Source organism: Giraffa tippelskirchi, chromosome 2, assembly GCF_054371585.1.
Source record: "Giraffa tippelskirchi isolate mGirTip1 chromosome 2, T2T-mGirTip1v1.2.pri, whole genome shotgun sequence".
In the NCBI taxonomy this organism is placed as follows: Eukaryota; Metazoa; Chordata; class Mammalia; order Artiodactyla; family Giraffidae; genus Giraffa; species Giraffa tippelskirchi.
Genome location: NC_137276.1, coordinates 15,686,690 through 15,709,821, shown reverse-complemented (window position 1 = coordinate 15,709,821; position 23,132 = coordinate 15,686,690). Strand labels below are relative to the sequence as shown.

At 36.9% G+C, this 23,132-nt stretch overlaps 1 protein-coding gene and 1 long non-coding RNA gene across 8 annotated transcripts in view; one reads left to right on the top strand and one right to left on the bottom strand.

Annotated features, from left to right (window-relative positions):
* The window catches only part of ATRNL1 (attractin like 1), a 738,261-nt gene that overhangs the window by 389,717 nt on the left and 325,412 nt on the right, over positions 1-23,132 (top strand). The gene's annotated exons all lie outside the window — the stretch shown is intronic.
* Positions 13,484-18,377, bottom strand: LOC145539451 (uncharacterized). Its single transcript, XR_014077813.1, has 2 exons — positions 17,967-18,377; positions 13,484-16,212 (listed from the first exon to the last, which is right to left on the bottom strand). It is a non-coding gene; the product is annotated as an uncharacterized LOC145539451 (long non-coding RNA).

The window sequence follows — 23,132 nt, the reverse complement described above, 5'->3', positions numbered from 1 at the left end:
ATAAGCATGACAACATAAGGGTGACAACATACAGCCTTGACGTACTCCTTTTCCTATTTGGAACCAGTCTGTTGTTCCATGTCCAGTTCTAACTGTTGCTTCTTGATCTGCATCCAGATTTCTCAGGAGGCAGGTTACATGGTCTGGTGTTCCCATCTCTTTCAGAATTTTCCACAATTTGTTGTGATCCACACAGTCAAAGGCTTTGGCATCGTCAGTAAAGCAAAAGTAGATGTTTTTCTGGAACTCTCTTGCTATTTCGATGATCCAGCAGATGTTGGCAATATGATATCTGGTTTCTCTGCCTTTTCTAAATCCAGCATGAACAACTGGGAGTTCACAGTTCATGTACTGTTGAAGTCTGGCTTGGAGAATTTTGAGCATTGAGATGAGTGCAATTGTGCAGTAGTTTGAGCATTCTTTGTCATTGCCTTTCTTTGGGATTGGAATGAAAACTGACGTTTTCCAGTCCTGTGGCCACTGCTGAGTTTTTCAAATTTGCTGGCATATTGAGTGCAGCACTTTCACAACATCATCTTTTAGGATTTGAAATAGCTCCACTGGAATTCCATCACCTCCACTAGCTTTGTTCGTAGTGATGCTTCCTCAGGCCCACTTGACTTCACATTCCAGGATATCTGCTTCTAGGTGAGTGATCATACCATCATGTTTATCTGGGTCATGAAGATCTTTTTTGTATAGTTCTTCTGTGTATTCTTATATCATTTGATTAGCTGCTTTGATAAAAGAGAATAAAAGTGTTTTCATCAACTCTTCACATCTCCCCTGACCATCCTCCCAATTTTGTTATTTGTGTATTCTCTATATTGTGCTGACTTGTAAGGGTCACCTCCTATTCCATGAATTCCCGTGGTTGGGTACTGTTGGTCACACAGAGTCAGTCATGACTGAGCGACTGAGCTCACCAGTCCTTTTACCACAGCTGACTCTTTTATTTTGGTTTATATCTTAGTTGACTGAGTTTCATTGTCAGTCATTTCTTTCTCTTCTATATTTGTGTTGAGGAATTTTTGTGTTATGTGAGCTATATTTTCCAAAGACGTTTCCAAAACTTTTTCTGTTCTAGTACCTTTAGTGTCTCTGTCACTGTCTCCGTGCTCTGAAGCCAAAAGAAGTACCGGTTTTGTTTGGTAAATAGTTACATACGAACAGCTGAACAAGTTTTTATAGTCTAAAGACTTAACAGCTATTTTTAAAATGCATACAAAGTGAAGAAAAAGATTAATATTTTATTTCATTCTGACTTACCCCCGTCAGTTACTAATGGGATATATATGTCTGCTGGACACTGCACGGCTTCCAAAGCCTTAGAATCTGATTGTGCTATGTAAATATCATGTTCTATATTGATTTTCATGTGTTTCTTGCCTTTTGTGATAGCAAGTACTGAAAGTTCAGCACAAAGATATGACTTTATTGAAAGGAATGTCACAGAGTCTAATGTTTAAATTGGGTACTACTTTAAGCAATCATCTGTGCGATGTGTCTTTAACTAATATCACTGTATATACATTTAGTGTTTGACAGAAGTTTTCCCTATTGAACTGACATTCCAACAGTCAACATTCATTCTGCTATTTGTGGCACTTGCCAATCTGTGTTACCACAAATGAGACTAGAAGATAGTTGCTGTCCTTGAGTCTGCTGAATATTGTTCTTCTGAGAGCAGTTTGATCAGGGAGAACCCAGGATTTGGATGCTGAGGATGAGGGATGACCCTGCATTCTTATAGTTTTTGTTTCAATGAGCAACTTCTCTCTCCAGAGTCAACTTCAGTGCCCCTAAATCAAAATCCCTCTGGCATCCTAACTCGCCCTCTCTTAGTATATCCTTTACTAAGCACACTTACTTTACTGATTGCGCACCTTCTCTCTCACCTCCTGAATTTACCCAGCCTGCCCTGCAGGGAAAATATCTTGTTAATAATAATTCCTAGTGTGTGGTATATCTTTGTGCCACTTGAGACTGGTACTGACCTGAAACAAGATACTCAACAGTAATAAGTCCTTAAGTAGAATGGATATATTAATATATCAATCACCATTTACACACACACACATCCACACACATAATGCTTTTGCTAAGAATATATATATTTGAAATGGATGACCAGCAAAGACCTACTGTATAGCACATGCAACTCTGGTCAATGTTATGTACCATCCTGGATGGGAGAGGGATTTAGGGGAGAATGGATCCATGTATGTGTATGGCTGAGTCCCTTTGCTGTTCACATGAAACCAGCACAATATTGTTATTTGACTATACCCCCAATACAAAACAAAATTGTAATGTTTGAACAAAGAATATATTGATTTTAGTAAAAGAAATAAACAAGATGACATATTGGGTTGGTCAAAAATTTGTTTGGGTTTATGTATTATGGAAAACCCAAACAAACTTTTTGGTCAACCCATACATAACAGTGGCTCAGTGGTAAAGAAGCTGCCTGAAATACAAGGAACCCAGGTTCGATCCCTGAGTCAGGAAGATCTCCTGGAGAAGGGATTGGCTACCCACTCTAGTATTCTTGCCCTGAGATTCCCATGGATGGGGGAACTTGGCGGGCTACAGTCCATGGGCTCGCAAAGAGTTGGACACGACTGTGTTACTAACACTTTCACTTTTCTTTCAATATATAACCTATAAATTGTGGGATAAATAGTTTGTTTTCCTATAGCAATTGTTTTGGGGAAGGATTAGGAATAATTATATTTTATAAATTATCCAGTAGACAAAGCAGCAGAGGTTTATTTGAAGCATCAGCTGTCCTGGTAATTATACTTAGAGTTAACAGTGATTTGGCTCAAACAATTTATTTTTGGTCTCTATATTGCTTAAGCATCTGTCCATGAATTAGTTTTTGTAATGTTTCAATATGTTCTGGTTCGTGTTTGGCATATTTTGTTCTGTTATAATAATTAGATAAAACCATAGACTTTCTGATAGCCCTTGGAAAATATTTACTAAGTTCCCTTACACAGGCAGCAAATTAAATTATTTTAAGTTCTTAATAAATCTGCTTTTTATATTATTTATATTTTATATTAGTGATTAACGTACAAATCAGCTTCTCAGAGTACACAAACTAAATTGGGGCTAATTTGAAACAAAATAAGTGAAAATGTCACAAAGGAAGATTTTTATCACTGATTGATAGAAAAAAATTAAAATGTTTTTCCTAACTCAATTTATGACATTATTTTGAGCTTACATTTAAGAGGGAATCTACCTTCTAGCACCCATATAAGAGTCATTCCCACATGTACAAATAATCAGTAAACGTGGCATGCTCTTGATTAGCCCCTCTTGAAAATCCTTGGCACATATGTATTTCTCAGTTCTTATGTTTAACATGTTTCTTGCTTCCTCAAAATCTCCATATTTTATGCTTTGATGATCAAAATATAATTAGGCGGATAAATGAGTCAATTAAAAAATTAATTCACAAAACTTAAAATTAGCCATTTTAAAGTAAACAATTCAGTGTGTTTTCAAACATTCACAATGATATGCAGCCTCCACCTCCATCTAGTTTCAAAACTTTCTCATCAGCACAAAATAAGACCCTGTACCCATTAAGCATATATCTTATCCCCCCAACCCTGCACCAGCCAGATCCTTGACCTCCACCAACCTGAATCAGCCCTATGGATTTACCTATTATGAACAATTCGTATAAATGGAATCACACATGGGGCCTTTTGTGTCTGGCTTCTTTCACGTAGCAGGTTTTCAAAGTTCATGTTGTAGCACGTATCAGTCCTTCCTTGTATGTGTATACTATGACTTTTTTTTTCCATCGATGGACACACATATTGTTTCCAACTTTTGCCTGCTATGAATACTGCTGTTAGGAGCATGACTGTACTTGTATTTGAGTACCAGTTTTCCGCTTTGAGGGTATAGTCCTAGGAGTGGAATTTATGGTTAATATGATTGTTCTATCTTTAACTTTTGATTACTCACCAAAATGTTTTCCACAATACAAAACGAACCCTTTTAATCCCCTTCAGCCATGTACAAAGGTTCCAGTTTCTCCACATTTTTGCCAACTTTTTGTTATTTTCTGTTTTAAAAATTATAGTTATCCTAGTGGGTGTGAAGTGGTATCTCATGGTTTGGGTTTGCATCCCAAATGACTAATAATTCTGAGGATCTTTTCAGCCATTTGTGAATCTTTTGGGGAGAAATGTTTAAGTCCTTTGTCTATTTTTTAAGTGAGTTGTTTGTCTTTCAGTTGTTGCAATATATTCTGGATACTAGACCCTTATAAGATATATTATTTGCAAACAGTACCATTCTGTAGGTTGTTTTTTTATTCAATTTCTTACAAATCTAGCTTCATGCACTAATGTTTTAAATTTTGTTGAAGGCTAATTTATATCTCTACTCTTTTGTTATTTGTGCTTTTGATATCCTAGCTAAGAACTCACTGCCAAATCTAAGGTCATGAAGATTAACCCCTATGTTTTTTTCTGAGTTCTATGGTCTTACCTCTTATATTCAGGTCATTGATTCACTTTAAGTTAGTTTTTGTATGTCATGTGAGAAAGGAATTTGACATGTTTTTCTTTTTCTTATTTATTTATTTTTGCATATGGAAATACAGTTGTCCCAGTACTATTTCTTTTAATTATATTTTTAATTGAAGGATAATTACTTTATAATGATTTCATTTCTGCCATACATCAAAGTGAATTAGCCATAGGTATACCTATGTCTCTTCCCTCTTGAGCCTTCCTCCCACCTCCCACCCTTTCCCATACCTCTAGGTCGTTAGAGAGCCCCAGTTTGAGTTCCCCAAGTCATACAACGATTTTCCAACTGTCTCAGGACCATTTCTTAAAGACACTATTTTCCCCCACTGAATGGTTTTGGCCACCTTGTCTTGGCCCCCAAAATCAATTTGCCATAGAGGTATGTGTTTATCTAGACTCTCAGTTATATTCCATTGGCTTATATGTTTATCTTTACATAAGCTGAATTTCATAGAAACTTTGTTATCTACACTTTAAAATTTATTAATCTATAATTTTCATTGTCACGTTAATGTAGATACTGTGTTGTAAGCACTGTGCCAGGCAGAAGGGAACATAAAGTTAAATGTGACACTGTCCCTTCTCCCCAGGAAGAGCTTCATGTTTAGCGTGGTGCCACCATAAGTAAATCAGCAATTTAAGTTCAGTCTGATAAGTGTTAATATTGAGGTGGGCTCAGAATGCTATGTCAACTGCAGATGATTAGTCTAAGTCAACCATGGGAACTTATGTCCTTTGCCAGGAATTTTTTTTCAAGACAGTGTATGCCTAAGTCACTTTAGGCTAGGAGAAATCTCAGGAGAGGTTTCTAAGGGGTTCCGGAAATGAAGTTTTATTACTCTAAAGAGAAAGCCATAGGAAGTTGATCTCTGTCCAATGGAAATGAATTAGGAAATGCTTTCCCCGAATGGTATCAGCGGTCTTCCGCGAAGCTGCAGTGTAGACTGTAGAGCAGAGAGTCCAAACTAGACTGTAGAGCAGAGAGTCCAAACTGAACTGAGTCCTTAATGGCATCATTGAACTGTTGGCTCAACCAGCCCTGAGGACTGAACTACCTCTATGTGAGCTCATAAATTTCTTTACTATTTGTGGCAGCATGAACATGGAATTATGTTTCTTGAACTTGAAACATCCTTATTATGAGGGGGACATAGTGCCAGAGGTACGTCTAAGTATGACTAAAAAGCAGATACAGCTTCCCAGAAATAAAGATATTTGAATTGAATGTTAAAGAACAGATAGCACTTACCTAAGCAAAGAAGAAGGAAAGTGGCATTGCAAGAAGGAGCATGAAGTGGTGATTAAGAAGAATAAAACACGAGCTCTGCTAACAAGGATTTTTATAGTATACTTAGAATAATGGAATATAGATATACAAAGACAATGTGTGTTCTCACATGTATTGTGCTTCTTAGCTTTCAGGTCAACCCAGTTAGGGAGATTAGTGAGTGTAAGGGAAGAAGTAGCAGAGACACTGAGAAATTCCAGAGCTCAACAGTCACGTGCTTGAATAAACAAATAATTGTTGAAGCCAGAGGTGCTGATAATACATCGAAGTGATAACTGAGAAACTTTCAAAACATCAAAGTCATAATCAAAGATCCTGGTATGTTCTAGTTAATGTCTACCTATAGTGGTATATTAAATCTGTGACATACACTTGCTGTTGTTCGGTTGCTAAGTCATATCCGACTCTTTGTGACCCCATGGACTGCAGCACTCCAGGCTTCCCTGTCCTTCACTGTCTCCCAGAGTTTGCTTAAACTCATGTCCATTGAGTTGGTGATGCCATCCAACCATCTCATCCTCTGTCACCCCCTTCTCCTCCTGCCCTCAGTCTTTCCCAGCATCAGGGTCTTTTCCAGTGAGTCGGCTTTTCACGTCAGGTGGTCAAAAAGTATTGGAGCTTCAGTTTCAGCATCAGCTCTCCCAATGATTATTCAGAGTTGATTTCTTTTAGGATTGACTGGTTTGATCTCCTTGCTGTCCAAAGGACTCTCAAGAGTCTTGTTACCAAACGTAAGGTGGTGACGCCTTCTGATAAGATCAAGATCATGTTGTGAAAGGAGAAACAGCATGAGAACGTTTCTAGTGAGTTTCTAGAACTGAGCATTGGTTATTAATATACTGACAGAATGGCCATCTGGTCTACTGGCAGCAGGGTGGAGTGCCTCCAACTGTGGCAGAAACTCTTCTTCTTCAGATGATAATACTTACTACACTATTATTTTCATTGTGATTTAATTTCCCAAATTGAGCTTCCCTGGTGGCTCAGCTGGTAAAGAATCTGCCTCCAATGTGAGAGACCTGGGTTTGATCCCTGGGCTCGGAAGATCCCCCAGAGAAGGGAATGGCTACCCACTCCAGTATTCTGGCCTGGAGAATTCCATGGACTAATAATGCTTACCACACTATGTTTTCATTGTGATTAAATTTCCCAGATTGCCTGGATTTAACAAAAGAATGCCCTTTTCGGACTGGCAAAACTGCTGATTATTCCTGACATTTTTTTCCCCAATATAAATTAATGAATTTGTGAGTTATTGTAGTTTTCAGTGTGTTTTGAGTCATGATTCTGATAAAGCTGTATAGTGGATTGGTTAAGACTGCTCACTCTGAAATCAGCCTTCCTGTTTGGGTTTGGATACTAGCTTGGTCACATACTAACTGTGTAACCAAGAGCCACTTAAGTTATTTGCCTCTAAGAAAGAATGAAAAGATAATAAATATATAACCTTTCTTACTTAGTTGTAGTGAGAATTAAATGTTGTCCACATTGAGTTGTCTAGAACAGTACTTGGCATAAAGTTGGTAGTCAAAAAATGTTATTCTAATAGGTATTTTATTACCTTACAGTTATTCCATTTCTAAAACATTGATAAGATCAAATTTCTGGGTTTATGAGGCCAAAAGCCAGAAGTTGTTCTCTCTTAGGCCAGTTAAAATATCCATGCTAAAAGATATACGTTATCAACTAGACAGTATCCCTGGGCTACATTGTTATCATCCATCCGTTGTAAACATGGTGCCATTTCATGCCACAGTAGAGTAAGTGAGATAGCCGTCTGATCAGGAAATAGACTCCTAGAAGGAAAGTGATCTTCCCATTGTTGCAGAGCAAGTGACCATTGGGCTTGGGGCCTGACCTCTGGTTATCTGACTCAGTAATCCTGGAGTTGTTTCATTGTATAATGAAAATATAAGATTTTCTAGTCCTCTTCTGCTTCTCTTGTTCTCAGATTAGCAGGATTCATATAAGCAAGTACAGTTTGATGTTCTACAAAGAGGTTCTACTGGTTAAAGCAGCGCCTTTCCTTGAAAACTCATACCCGTTGCTGTGTAGACGCTTTTCATTCTACAGCACTTTCTGCTAAAAGGTGATGTGGGAAGATCTTTGGGAAAACATAGCATTTAGGTAATGGTGCATTAGTCTCAAGAACAAGTTTTTAATTCCACTCATAGATGTAAGCATCGTGTATTGTATAATTGTGTAACAGAACTATACTGCCCGCTTACTCGTTAAGCTGTGTTCGGACTCTCTGTGACCCCATGGACTGTAGCCCTCCAGGCTCCTCTTCTGTCCTTGGGATTTCTCGGGCAAGAATACTGGATTGGGTTTCTGTTTCCTTCTCCAGGGGATCTTCCCAACCCAGGGATCGAACCCACATCTCCTGCATTGACAGGAGGATTCTTTACCACTGAACCACCTGAGAAGCAACAAAAATATAGTGAACACATCTTAATCTCTCATAGCACGTATACGTGTAGTTTATCTTATTCATATTATTTAGCAGACAGACTGAATGCTGTAACGGAGATCCTTCAGAAAACAATATGTTAGAAATGTGTTTGTCTGCTATGGTGTTCCAGGGCCGGAGAATGGTTCAGGGCAGGCAGGCAACTATGTTCCACAAGCACATCCAGGACCTGAGGTCCATTCTCTCATTTTCTTCTGTGCTCCAGGTGTTTCCTCATTTACATGCTGCAGCTCACTCTCAAGTACCACATCCCTACATTCCAGCCCATGTGACCATGAGAAATCAGAACTTTTTCAAAATAATTTTTAAAGAGTATTCTTCAGTGTTGGTACCCATCACTTGGTTCACATTTCAGCGCTCAAAATTTATATACTAGTTTCAAAGCACTATGGAAAATATGGGCTCTGCAGTTCTATTTCTGCAGGGTATTCTGGTACTAAAAGGAAGAAGGGAAGACTTAGCTCTGGAGAATAGTTAACAGTGTTACATAAATCCACGGGGTGGGATAAGTGATTTCTAGTGACTAGGTAAAGGCAAGGAGATTATATAAGCAGCTAGTCCAGTTATCTGGATGTGAAGGAATTGCTTATTACATGCTTATGAGGTTAGAAATGGATACAATTGTGTAAATCCATCAATGTTACTGGGAATGGAGCACTGTATCTTTATGGCTGGGATAAAGAAAGAAAGAAAAAGCTCAATGCTTGATTATTTTTCTGTGGTGTTCAGTGAATAAGCAAGTTGGCTGTAAATAAGAACTCCTTATTTTTGTATTCAAAGTAAAGATAGAGATGAGAAGTAGAATGTTTCTTAAATGAGCATTTTATGCGTCTTTAAGAATTTGTTTGACATAAGATGTCAGCTGTCTTTCTGTTTATGTCACTCAAATATTAGCTGATTTTATTTATCTTAGCAAGCTACCTAATTTTACATGTTGTGATATTTTGGATATTTCTTTAGAGTTTTCAAAAACCATAAGTAATAAAGGGAATATGCATCGAGTGATGGAATATGCTCCATTATTTATTTGTTTTTTATCACACTAGGAAATCCTAGTAGGTATACTAAGATTATCACATACACATACAGTTTTTTGATAAGCCACAGTACATGAATAATATAAAACTAAGTTTTAAAATCCCGAGTCAGTATTGTAAATACAAACACTAGGCCCTAAAGCTAAAATTTCAAGAGACAGTATTCTTGTCCATTATTCATTGGAAAAATGCATGTATCTCTAATGGGAAAACCACTTCTATCATGAAGTACAGAAGATCTTTGAGTCTTAGCTCTGTCTATGCTAATCTAAGTATTTTTATCACTATTAAGTTTGCAGGTTGGGTTGTTTTGGGACTCATCTTGGACAGTTTCTTTCAATGTGTTGAATTTAGTTTATAGGTGTACATAGTAAGGAAACAAGCATTCTTTTCTCCTATAATCTCTAGAGTCATTTCAAAGGCATGAGTTGAAATGTTTTGGTAGCAGACGTATAACCATGGGCTCTGATTCAAAAATAAACCCAGTCAGTAATGCTAATAAATGATCACTTGCGTTCGTTTCTAATTGTTTCCACCATAAATAGAATGTGTGGCAGCTTACTGTTAACACTGTGTGTGTGACATAGGCATTTTATAAGTTGTAAATACTGTAAGCATGAACTAATATGTTTCTTCGCATTAATACTTCTGACAACAGATTCTTTAGAAATAATCAAATATGGAAATCCTGAAGTACTTGGACATCAAGGATGCCTTAGAAAGTGAACTTTTTTCTGTTTACCATGGTAGAAATGAGAGAAGGCCTGTATTTGGTTGGCATTGGCTGTGGGTAAAGTTTTTTTTTATTATAAGAGAAAATTACCTTTATTATATTTACTTTTTGTTATCCTCAAAATCTCTACTATAATAGAGAAAAGGGGGAGGGGAAGCAAGTGTTTTATATAGCTTGAGAATGTAATACTAATGATACCAAGATCTGAAAATTAAAATTAGTGTCAATGAAAAAAGTCAACCACACTAATCTTATCCAATAAAACAACTTAGATCACTTCAAATTTTTATATATATAGCATGACATTATTATTATGTAATTTTATTATCTTGCTAAATTATTCTTGCTATTTTCTAAGTCACTGCAGTGAAACAGATTTTTTTATTTCACACTACACAATAGCAATTCATTAGTGTCTATAATGGTGCTTGAATTCAATCAACCATATTAAACACTGAACTATTTCCAGAATAGTTTGAAGAATAGTGATATGTATATTTGGATTTTGAGAGTCTTAGATTCGGGTAGAAGGTAACATATTTTATGGCTGATAAAGTTCATACTGGAACAATGAATTTAATTTACCACCAGACAGTAAGCAAATAAGATGTCAGAAATTCATGTAATTTAGTAGTCCATTAAGCCTCGTATAGCCATATCCTATATAAGCCAATGGATTTGAGGAAAATGGTATTTTGGAAAATCATCACTGTCCTTTACTATTAGAATGAAATTTAGGAAAGTGCTTAATCTGAAAGATTTTAAGCTGTTTAATTTTTTTACCACCTAGGAATTTAAAAAGTAGATGCAATTGATCAATTCTAGATAGATTATACTTCTAAATATTTTAGATGTATTTTTAAATACACATTACAAAATTTGTGGAAACAAAATATGTGTTACTTATTAAACGATATTTTAATAACCTTAGAATAGGCAAAGACTTCTTAAATAGGACATAAAAATCTTAACCATAAAAGAAAAATTAATGAATCAGATTATATTAAGATCGATAATTTATCTTCATTAAAGTACATGATTAAGATAGTGAAAAATAAACTACAGAGTGGGAATAAATATTTTCAATGCATGAATCTGGCAAATGAAGCATATTTAGAATACATAAAGAACTTTTTACAAATCAGTGAAAAGGAATGGCTATGCTTTTTCCATTGGTCATGTATGAATGTGAGAGTTGGACGGTGAAGAAAGCTGAGCACTGAAGAATTGATGCTCTTGAACTGTGGTGTTGGAGAAGACTCTTGAGAGTCCCTTGGACTGCAAGGAGATCCAACCAGTCCATCCTAAAGGAGATCAGTCCTGGGTGTTCATTGGAAGGGCTGATGCTGAAACTGAAACTCCAGTACTTTGGCCACCTCATGCGAAGAGTTGACTCATTGGAAAGACCCTAATGCTGGGAAGGACTGGGGGCAGGAGGAGAAGGGGACGACAGAGGATGAGATGGTTGGATGGCATCACCGACTCGATGGACATGGGTTTGGGTAAACTCTGGGAGTTGGTGATGGACAGGGAGGCCTAGCGTGCTGTGATTCATGGGGTCGCAAAGAGTTGGGCACGACTGAGCGACTGAACTGAACTGAAAAAGGAATGGATAACCCAATAGAAAAGGGGGTAAACATTCGAACAGACAGGTCTTCCCTGGTGGTCCAGTGGTTAAGATTCTGAGTTGCAATGCAGGGGTATCAGTTCCATCCTTGATCTGGGAAGATCCCACATGTTGCAGGAGAACTAAGCCCATGTGCCACAACTACTGAACCTGCACTCTGGAGCCTGCAGGCTGCAACTACTGTGCCCATGTACTGCACCTGCTAAAGCCTTGCATGCCTTAGAGCGTATGCTCTGAAACAAGTGAAGCCACTGCAATTAGAAGCCTGCATACCTAAACTAGAGAATAGTCCCTGCTTATCTCAACTAGAGAAAATCCTGCGCTCAGTAACAAACCCAGCACAGTCAAAATTAAAAATAAATACATAAATAATAAAAATAAATTTAAAAATAATTGAACAGGCCTTTCATAAAAGAATATCCAAATGCCCAATAGGCATATGTAAAATATGTCAGTTTCATTAACCATTACAAAAATGCAAACTAAAACTACAATGCGAGAAGACTACACATCTATCAAATGACTACAATGAAAAGACAGACAATGCTGTTTGTCCATGATGTGTAGCAAATGAAACTCTTATCATAGTCAAATAAATTGATGCAGACAAAGCATTTCACAAAATTAAACACAGATTCATGATTATTAAAAAAAAATCAACAATTGAGGAATAGAGGGGCATGGGCTTCCCAGGTGGCTCAGTGGTAAAGAACCACTGAGAATGTGGGAATGTGAGTTCAGTCCCTGGGTCTGGAATATCCCCTGGAGGAGGAAATTGCAACCCATTCCAGTATTCTTGCCTGGAGAATTCCATGAACAGAGGAGCCTGGCGGTCTATAGTCCAAGGAGCCACAGAGAGTCTGATGCGACTGAGTGACTAAGCACATATACATGGAAGTTCCTCAAAAAATAAAAATAGAGCTACTATATGATCCAATAATCCCACTTCTGGATATATATATATATATATATATATATATATATATATATATATATATATACCTGAAGGAAATGAAATCAACTTGTCAAAGAGACATATGCACCTCCATGTATATTATAACATTATTCACAATATCCATGATATGGAAGCAACCCAATGTGCACTGATGAATGAATGGATAAAGAGAATATGGTATCTACACACAATGGAATATCAACTTATCCTTTAAAAGGAAGAAGAATTGCTATTTGTGTCAACAGGAAAACATTACCCTGAGTGAAATAAAATAGTCACAGAAGGACAAATACTATATGATTCCACTTACTAGGTTAGTGCAAAAGTAATTATGGTTTCGAACCCTGAATTTTAAATCATTATATCTAGGCTCAAACATATCTTTATTAAGCAAAATAGTAACCATTACAATGAACACATTTTTGCCAATGATAAATGTTATTTTATTCCTACTGCATAAAAATCTGTGCTTCAGGATTTGACAAACTCTTGGAAAGCATTTTCTGCCTCCTGCTGGTTGTGGGAGCATTTTCCCTGCAAAAAGTTGTTGAGATCCTTGAAGAAATGGTAGTCAGTTGGCAAGAAGTCAGGTGAATATGGCAGATGAGGCAAAACTTCACAGCCCAGTTTGTTCCACTTTTGAAGCATTGGTTGTGCAACATGCAGTTGGGCATTGTCATGGAGAAAAATTGGGCCCTTTCTGTTGACCAATGCTTGCTGCAGACATTGCAGTTTTTGGTGCATTTCATCGATTTGCTGAGCATACTTATCGGATGTAATGGTTTCGCCAGGATTCAGAAAACTGCAGTAGATCAGACAGGCAGCAGACCACAAAACAGCTACCATGACCCTTTTATTAGTGCAAGTTTGGCTTTGGCAAGTGCTTTGGAGCTTCTTCTCAGTCTAATCACTGAGCTGGTCATCGCTGGTTGTCATATAAAGTCCACATTTTGTCATACACTGCAGTCCAATAGAGAAATGGTTTGTTGTCATTGCATAGAATAAGAGAAGATAACTCATCAAAATGACAGTTTTTTGTTTTTTTTTTTAATTTTCGATCAGTTCGTGAGGCAACCACTTATCAAGTTTTCTCACCTCTCCAATTTGCTTCAAATACCAAACAAGCAAAGAATGGTTGACGTTTTTGGGCAACTTCTGTAGGTGTGAGAGGATCAGCTTCAGTGATCTTCTCAGTTGGTCATTGTCAACTTCTGATGGCCGGACACTGTGCTCCTGATCTTCAAGGTGCTTGTCTCCTTTGTAAAACATCTTAAACCACCACTGTACTGTACATTCATTAGCAGTTCCTGGGCCAAATGCATTGATGATGTAACGAGTTTGTCTCTGCTGCTTTATGACCCATTTTGTACTTGAATAAGAAAATCACTCAACTTTGCTTATTGTCTAACATCGTTTCCATAGTCTAAAATAAATAACCAATAAACAGCAAGTAATAATTCATTGGCAAAAACATAAAGCAGGAAATGTGCATCAAAATTATGTGTAATATAACCACATTTATTTAAGAGTGTATTCCAGTATCAACCAGCAAAGCTCAACAGTGCAAAACTGCAATTACTTTTGCACCAACCTAATACAGTGCTTCTTAGAAGCTGAGGCTGGTGGTTGCTGGAGCCTACGGGGAGGAAGAAATGGGAAATTGTTTTTCAAAGAGTACTGTGTGCTTTGCTTAGTCGCTCACGACTTTGCAACCCCTCAGACCGTAGCCTGCCAGGCTCCTCTGTCCATGGGGATTCTCCAGGCAAGAATACTGGAGTGGGTTGCCATTTCCTTCTCCAGGGGATCTTCCCAACCCAGGTCTCCCACATTGCAGAAAGATTCTTTACCATCTGAGCCAGCATGGAAGTCCAAGAATACTGGAGTGGGTAGCCTATCCCTTTTCCCGGGTAACTTCCCGACCTAGAAATCAAACCGGGTTCTCCTGCATTGCAGGAGGATTCTTTACCAGCTGAGCTACCAGAGAAGCCCTTTCAAAGAGTATATAGTTTCTTTTACGTAAGATAAAATAATTTCCAGAGATGTACTGTACAACATAGTATCTATATTTTAAAATATGATATTTTACACTTAAAAATTATTAGGAGGAAAGATCTCAACTTAATTCTCCTTACCAAAACACACACAAACACACACACACACACAAACACAAGGAAGATTTTAGAAATGATGGATGTGTTTAGTACCTTGGTTGTGATGATAATATCTTGGATATATGTTTGAATTCATCACAATATAGACATTAAATGTATCCAGTTTGTTGCTTATCAATTATAAATTAATAAAACTAAAACAAGTGCATTATGTGGTATAGTATCAAAGTGTTTCAAAAATCAATGAGTTTAGCATTGTCAGAGTTTACAAGGCCAATACAATAAATTGACGGACTTTTATGTACACTCAGTGAACAGTGAGAAATTGAAATAAATTTAAAAGGTGATACTTATAATATCTCTGAGAAATATGAAATATTTAGGTAATATTTAAGGAATTATGTGCTGAAAATTACAAAAGACTGATGAAAAAAATATCAAAGCCCTAGGTAGAGAAATCTACTTTTCTCATTAATTGGAAGAATCAATATTGTTAACATTTCAGTAGTTCTCTAATTGATCTATACATTTCATATAACCCAGATCAGTATTCCAGTATATATTTTAATATAAATCAGTAAGATTACTCTAAAATGCATATGAGAATATGAAGGAATTAGAGAAGGCAAAACAATTTTGAGGAAGTGCCAAACTGGAGGGTTCACAACACTTAATTTCAAAATGTTCTAAAGTAATTATTCTCAACAGGGCACTGTTTTGCACTCCCAGGGAGAGGAAACATTCAGCAATGCCCAAGGACATTTTGGTCCTCATAATAAGGAGCTTGCTACTGGTAAAGACTAGCGATAATGTTAAACATTTACAATGACAATTTATAATAGTCCCAAACAAAGAATTCGGTTCAGTTCAGTTGCTCAGTCATGTCCAGCTCTTTGTGACCTCACGGACCGCAACACGCCAGGCTTCCCTGTCCATCACTAGCTCCTGGAGCTTGCTCAAACTCATGTCCATGGAGTCAGTGATGCCATCCAGCCATCTCATCCTCTCATCCTCTTCTCCTCCTGCTTTCAATCTTTCCCAGCATCAGGGTCTTTTCTAATGAGTCAACTCTTCACATCAGGTGGCCATAGAATTGGAGCTTCAGCTTCAGCATCAGTCCTTCCAATGAATATTCAGGACTAATTTCCTTTAGGATGGACTGGTTTGATCTTCTTGCAGTCCAAGGGGCTCTCAAAAGGCTTCTCTAATACCACAGTTCAAAAGCATCAATTCTTCGGTGCGCAGCTTTCTTTATGGTCCAACTCTCTCACATCGATACCTGACTACCAGAAAACAGCATAGATTTGACAAGACAAATCTTTGTTGGCAAAATAATTGATGTTTCTGCTTTTTAACATGCTGTCTAGGGTTGTCATAGCTTTCCTTCCAAGGAGCAAGCCTCTTTTAATTTCATGGCTGCGATCATCATCTGCAGTGATTTTGGAGCCCACGAAAATGAAGTCAGCCACTGTTTCCACTGTTTCCCCATCTATTTGCCATGAAGTGATGGGACCAGATGCCATGATCTTAGTTTTCTGAATGTTTAGTTTTAAGCCACCTTTTTCACTCTCCTCTTTCACTTTCATCAAGAGGCTCTTTAGTTCCTCTTCACTTTCTGCCATAATGTCATCTGCATATCTGAAGTTATTGATATTTCTCCCAGCAATCTTGATTCCAGCTTGTGCTTCATCCAGCCTGGTATTTCACATGATGCATTTTGCATAGAAGTTGAATAAGTAGGGTGACAATATACAGCCTTGATGTACTCCTTTCCCAATTTGGAACCAGTCTGTTGTTTCATGTCTGGTTCTATCTGTTGCTTCTGACCTGCATGCAGCCTTTTCAGGAAGCAGGTAAAGAAAGTGAATTCGCTCAGTCGTGTCTGACTCTTTGCGACCTCATGTGCTGTAGCCTACCAGGCTCCTCCATCCATGGGATTTTCCAGGCAAGAATACTGCAGTGGGTTGCCATTTCCTCCTCCAGGAGATCTTCCTGACCCAGGGATTGAACCCAGGTCTCCTGCATTGTAGGAAGACGCTTTATCATCTGAGCAACCAGATAAGTCCAGGAAGCAGGTAAGGTGGTCTGGTATTCCCATCTCTTTAAGAATTTTCCAGTGTGTTGTGATTCACACAAAGGCTTTGATGTAATCAATAAAGCAGAAAGCAGGTAAGGTGGTCTGGTATTCCCATCTCTTTAAGAATTTTCCAGTGTGTTGTGATTCACACAAAGGCTTTGATGGAATCAATAAAGCAGAAGTAGATGTTTTCTGAAATTCTCTTGCTTTTTTGATGATTCAATGGATGTTGGCAATTTGATCTGGTTCCTCTTCCTTTTTTAAATGCAGCTTGAACATCTGGAAGTTGTGTTCAACTCTTTGTGACCCCATATACTAGAGCTTGCTAGTCTCCTCTGTCCATAGAATTCTCCAGGCAAGTATACCAGAGTGCATTGCCCTTCCCTTCACCAGGTGACTTTTGACCCAGGGATCAAACCCGGGTCTCCTGTATTGCAGGCAGTTTCTTTACCATCAGTGAAACCCTTCTGTTAGGTCCCCATTAGTTCTATTTTATATAGTAGTGTGTATATGTCAATCCCAGTCTTCCAATTTAAGATATATCAGTTCAGTCACTCAGTTGCATCCGACTCTTTATGACCCCATGGACTGCAGCACGCCAGGCTTCCCTGTCCATCACCAACTCCCAGAGCTTGCTCAGACTCATGTCCATTGAGTCGGTGATGCCATCCAACCATCTCATCTTCTGGCATCCGCTTCTCCTCCTGCCTTCAATCTTTCCCAGCATCAGGGTCTTTTCCAAGGAGTCGGTTCTTCTTCAACATCAGGTGGCCAAATATTGGAGTTTCAACTTCACCATCAGTCCTTCCAGTGGATATTTAAGACTGCTTTCCTTTAGGATTGACTAGTTTGATCTCCCTGCAGTCCACGGGACTCTCAAGAGTCTTCTCCAACACCACAGTTCAAAACCATCAATTCTTTGACCCTCGGCTTTCTTTATAGTCCAACTCTCATATCCATACATGACTACTGGAAAAACCATAGCTTTGACTACACAGGCCTTTGTTGGTAAAGTAATGTCGCTCTGCTTTTTAATATGCTGTTTAGATTGGTCATAGCTTTATTTCCAAGGAGCAAGCATCTTTTAATTTCATGGCTGCAGTCACCATCTGCAGTGATTTTGAAGCCTAAGAAAATAAATTCTGTCACTGTTTCCATTGTTTCTCCATCTATTTGCCATGAAGTGATGGGACCGGATGCCATGATCTTAGTTTTCTGAATGTTGAGCTTTAAGCTAACTTTTTCACTCTCCTCTTTCACTTTCATCAAGAGGCTCTTTAGTTCCTCTTCACTTTCTGCCATAAGAGTGGTGTCATCTGCATATCTGAGGTTATTGATATTTCTCCCGGCAATCTTGATTCCAGTGTGTACTTCATATCAAAATCAAAATCATGATAAATTAGACTTACTAAGTAAACAGAAAAGCAAACCATAGACTGACAAATTTGCAAATCTCGTTATCTGTCAATTTATACCTGATGTGTGCACAGAATTCTCAAAAAGCAAGAAAACAAAAAGTACAGTGTTTAAGATATATAAAAGACTTGCGCATGCAGTTAAACAAAAAATATGTGTCCAATTAGCATATGAAAATATACTCAATATCATTAGTCTTGCTTAATATAAATTAAGACAATAATATAATACTATTTCTACTACTAACACTTTATTATATTACTATTTTGCTATTATTAGTATATTACTGTCACTATATTATTATTACTACTAGTAGTATTACTTCTGCATGAATTCAAAAATGAAAACAAAAGCCTTACAATACCAGAGAATAATGCAGAACAACTAGAACTCCCAAAGACTGCTTTTGGGAATGCATTATCATATGTTTATTTTTAGAAAAAGTTTTTAATATACGTAAACATGTATATACCGTGTGTCTTAACAGTCCTATTCCTTCATATTTACCCCACAGAAAGAAAAACCTAAGTGCACAGGAAAGCTATACATGAACATTTACGGTAACTTTAAAACGCCAAGACTTGGAAAGAATTCATATGTTTGTTCCCCTGGTAAACAAAGTGGTGTAGCCATATAATTTAATGCTAACTAAGTACTGAGAGAAAACAAAATTAGTGATACAATGGCATGGATGAATATCAGATGCATTATGCTAAGTGAAAGAAGTAAAATTCAATAAACTGAAAAGATCCCATTTGTATTTGTATAAAATCTGAAAGAGAAAATTATAGGGCAAAAAATAAATGATTGTCTCATCATATGGGGAGGGATTAAGTAAGAGAAAGGGCAAAGAAGATTTGATGGGATAAAACTTAAAATTTTTTGATAATGGTGGTTGTTACACAGTTGTATGCACTTTTTAAAACTCATAAAACTGTAATTTAAAGGGTGACCTTTACAATAATGTAAGTCATACCTCAAAAAAAAAAACCTCAAAAATTTAAAATACGACAACAAATAAAGCCTAAAGTTTTCTGTTTAATAAAAATAAAATTTAAATACATAAATAATTAATATGCCTGCCCTTCTTTTCAACTACCTATGTGTGCATCTGGATTTTCTTCATATGCTTCGGTCAAAACAAGATTCCTAACACATTGAAAACAGAAGCAGACGTAACAATTTAGTCATCTTCTGTTAAGCTAGACATTAAAGAGATTGGCAAACATAAAAATTGCCATTATATTTACAAATTTGTAGTTTCATTAAATAATTTTCAAAAAATTGAATTACTTTTGGTGTTATGAATCAATCAATATGTTTTTAAATATTTTTATTTCTAATGGTAAATTTAGATAGCAGTAATTACAAAAACAAAAGTTTGTGGGGATCTTTAGTATATTTTAAGGGGAAAGACCAACGATTTGGACGAAAACAGGTGTCCAGAATGACTACAGGAGCAGAGCTGCTAAACATCATGAACCAATTACATTAAGATCTTTTTTTGGTACAGAAGTAAACTCCTTGCTCTTCAGTCAGTCTGTTGATGGATCCATTCATTATAACAGCCAACCTTACCTTAACTAATGTAGCAACCATGAACCACCAAACACTGCTGTTTATTCCAAACACTGCTAAATTCTCATTTCATTCTGAAAACAATAATGCATGTAGGCATTTTGAACACATTTTACACATGAAGAAACTGAGTCTCAAAAAAAGGAATTATCTTTGGTCAAAGTCATACAGCCAAACATTTTCTTATCCAGGCTTTGTTTCAAAGCCAGTATAACTTCAACACATAGTATACAGGCTTGGAGACAGACAGACCTGCATTCATATCCTTGTTTAATCATTTACTACATTTAAGAATTGATGGCTATTAAATGAAACTTGAATAGTACCTGTTTTGCAGTGCTATTTGATTTTTTAAAAAATGAATGGATATAAAATTTAGTCTCAGGTAAATACTAAATACATTGTAACTATTATTATGCCTCACTGCCTTTCCTTATTTTGGAGTAAGGGATATTTCATGGTAATTAGAAAACTACCTGTAAGGTGCTTAGAGGCAACATTTCTGGCATGTTGTTAGCAAACAATAAGTGGTAACAGTTATCATTCCTGCCTTTGTTGTGCATGAGTATTGAGGAAACCTTTGTTCCAGCAGGCTCACTCTTAAAATACTTTTATGTGCCCAACATTTTATCTAAAATTTCTAGTGAAACACTCAGCTCTGAACTAGTTATTTGTAAGACAAAATCAGATATTTTCACTTCATGTTATTTCTCAGTTGAGTTTAGAGAATATATGGTGAGGGACATTATCTGAGATATCAAGATTTTACCTTATCACTCACCCCTAATGTAAGGCTGAATAGTCTTCCTAGAGACTCTGTAAAACACTTAATAAGATTTGCACTGCTTGTTTTTTCCGTGTTCAATGGTATGAGGGTGTATATCTAGCTTGTCAGTGCATACTTACATGAGACTTCATACGTAGATGAGAAACTATATAGCTTCTCTATTTAAACCTCTAACTTACTCATGAGAAAAATAAATGTGTTCCCTGCTTAAATACACTGTCCCTCTTAGAGAAAAATCATCAAAAAAGTAATACAGTGAAAAATTTTATTCATTTTTCATTCCTCATCCTGCACAGTTCCCAACCCATTCTTAGTGGTTTCCACTATTGTTAGTTCCATATATATTTTTCAGCAATTTTTTTCCTTTTTGTGCATATACAAGCACCACAGGATTTGCTAAGAATTTTGGCATGTAACCAAACTGGGTTCTTAGCACAAACATTAAGAAGAAAAGATCTGTGCCATACCATGTGGATCTATAGAGTGCCTGCTGAGAGACTTGACAAAGTAGACATTAGAAACATACTTTGAATGCTTATCTAGTGGTGTTATTTCTTCTATTTGTTTCTGGCAGTGATTCAGGGTAGAGTTAGCCTGAAGTTGTTACTGAATTGACCTTGAAGTCCCATTCATTTCACCCCACCCCCACCTAGTTGTGTTAAGTAGAAGCTGAAGAGTGAAGATGGTGAAGATGAACACAGATGTGTTTTAGTCTTTGGCATCTCAAGGCAAAACTGATGCTAGAAACCAGGCTTCTGCCTTCTGATCGCATGTTCTTTTGTGGTACTGTGCTCCAGCCCATGTATTCTCTTTTGTATATTTTAACTTTTAATCTGCGTGATATACACATTTAAGCCAAGGGAAGAGCAGAAGTTATGGAGGACATATAAAAGAGATGATTTTCTTTGAAAGGGTATTCAAGTTTATTGATTTAAAGTAATGGGGAAAAATTATTATAATACTCCTTTAAAGCTATAAGTTGATACCTGATAATAATGACTGCTATAGCATGAAAAGTAGTCTACATCAGATCTACTTTGAACCCTTTATTAATTAGATAATATAGAAATGCTAATTTCAGTAGCCAAAGAAATTCATTTCTCTCTCATGGACCAGTTTAATATAGCTGTTCCTGCCAGTAGTCTGTTTTCCTTCATATAGTATGTCAAGGAGCCCTTTCCCTTCTGTCTGTGGCTCCCTCATTCCCTAGGTCTTCCAGTGAGCAGAACAGTGAATATTTAGTGCGGAAGGCACACGTGCTTTTTAAAAACCAGGACCTTGAAATGATACAAATCCAGATCTGCCGCACTGCATTGTTGTGATATAGTCATAGGCTACCTAAGAAGAGTCATTTTATCCATTGATGGATAGCTAGTCATCTCTGGCACAGACTCTTTAAGGTATTTATTACTTTAGTTATTGTCTCATTATGTGGCTCTGTAATTTAGTACATTAGCAGGTTTTGCAAAATTTTGTTTAAATTCAGTGGAGCAGCAAAATAGCAACCACCACACTTTGTATAGAATGTTTACACGCAAGTTCTTATAGTCAGTGCAAAGAATATTTCCAGCATGAGAATCAGGTCTGTATTTGCTGCTCCTCTCTACCCTCTCTAAGTGTGCGACCTTGGGAAAATCATTTAATCTCCCTGAGCCTGTGTTTCCTCATCCATAAATTGAGGGGCTGTTGTGATCTCTAAAAGTCTTTTCAGTGTTAAAATTCTATGGCATTTAAGTTACGCAGTTTTTTTAAAAGTTTGTAGTGTGATTTTTTTCACTTATTTGTCACTTTAATATAATGTCATGATCATTGTAAGTCAGTAGTCCTACTGAAAGAGTAAAGTTTTGGTTTTTGTACTTATTCATGCCTAGTTAAATTTAACAGCAACATGAAATAAATGATTACCTGTTTGGATATAATTTTATAATAAGGCCTCTGAAGGTCGTTTGAAATACTGCACTAATTAATGTTTTATTTCCAGCCTTCCTTAATTATTCTAGCCAGATGGTCCTTTATTTATGTTATTGCTAGAGGTTTCCAGCTGAGGTTGTTTGATTGTTGAAGAAAAATATGTGATGGCACTAAAAGATAACTGTAATTGAATTGTTAGGTATGTTCGAGCATTCATGCCTTCTGTCCCTGTTTTAGCCACATCTGGGAAATAAGTTTGTTAACAAAGCACTTTGACACCTCATCTGATGCTTGAGTGGAATTCTGAACTGTGCAGAAGGAATTCAGATGGGAAAATGACTCTGCATTTATTGTAAAAGGATACACTTTGCAAACATCTCTCTGTGCAAAATTTGTTCTGTGGATGATGGAAAAAAAAGAAATAAAACCTTTCAAATAAGTGCATTTATAAGGACATGATCTGTTTTCCAATGTCCTAATAACTTCAGGAATAAGCTGTTCCATTAAGGTCAAATTCAAAATTTGTGCAGATTAACCACCATTTAGGAAGCAGTTAAATGGAATTTTTATGGCATAGAAC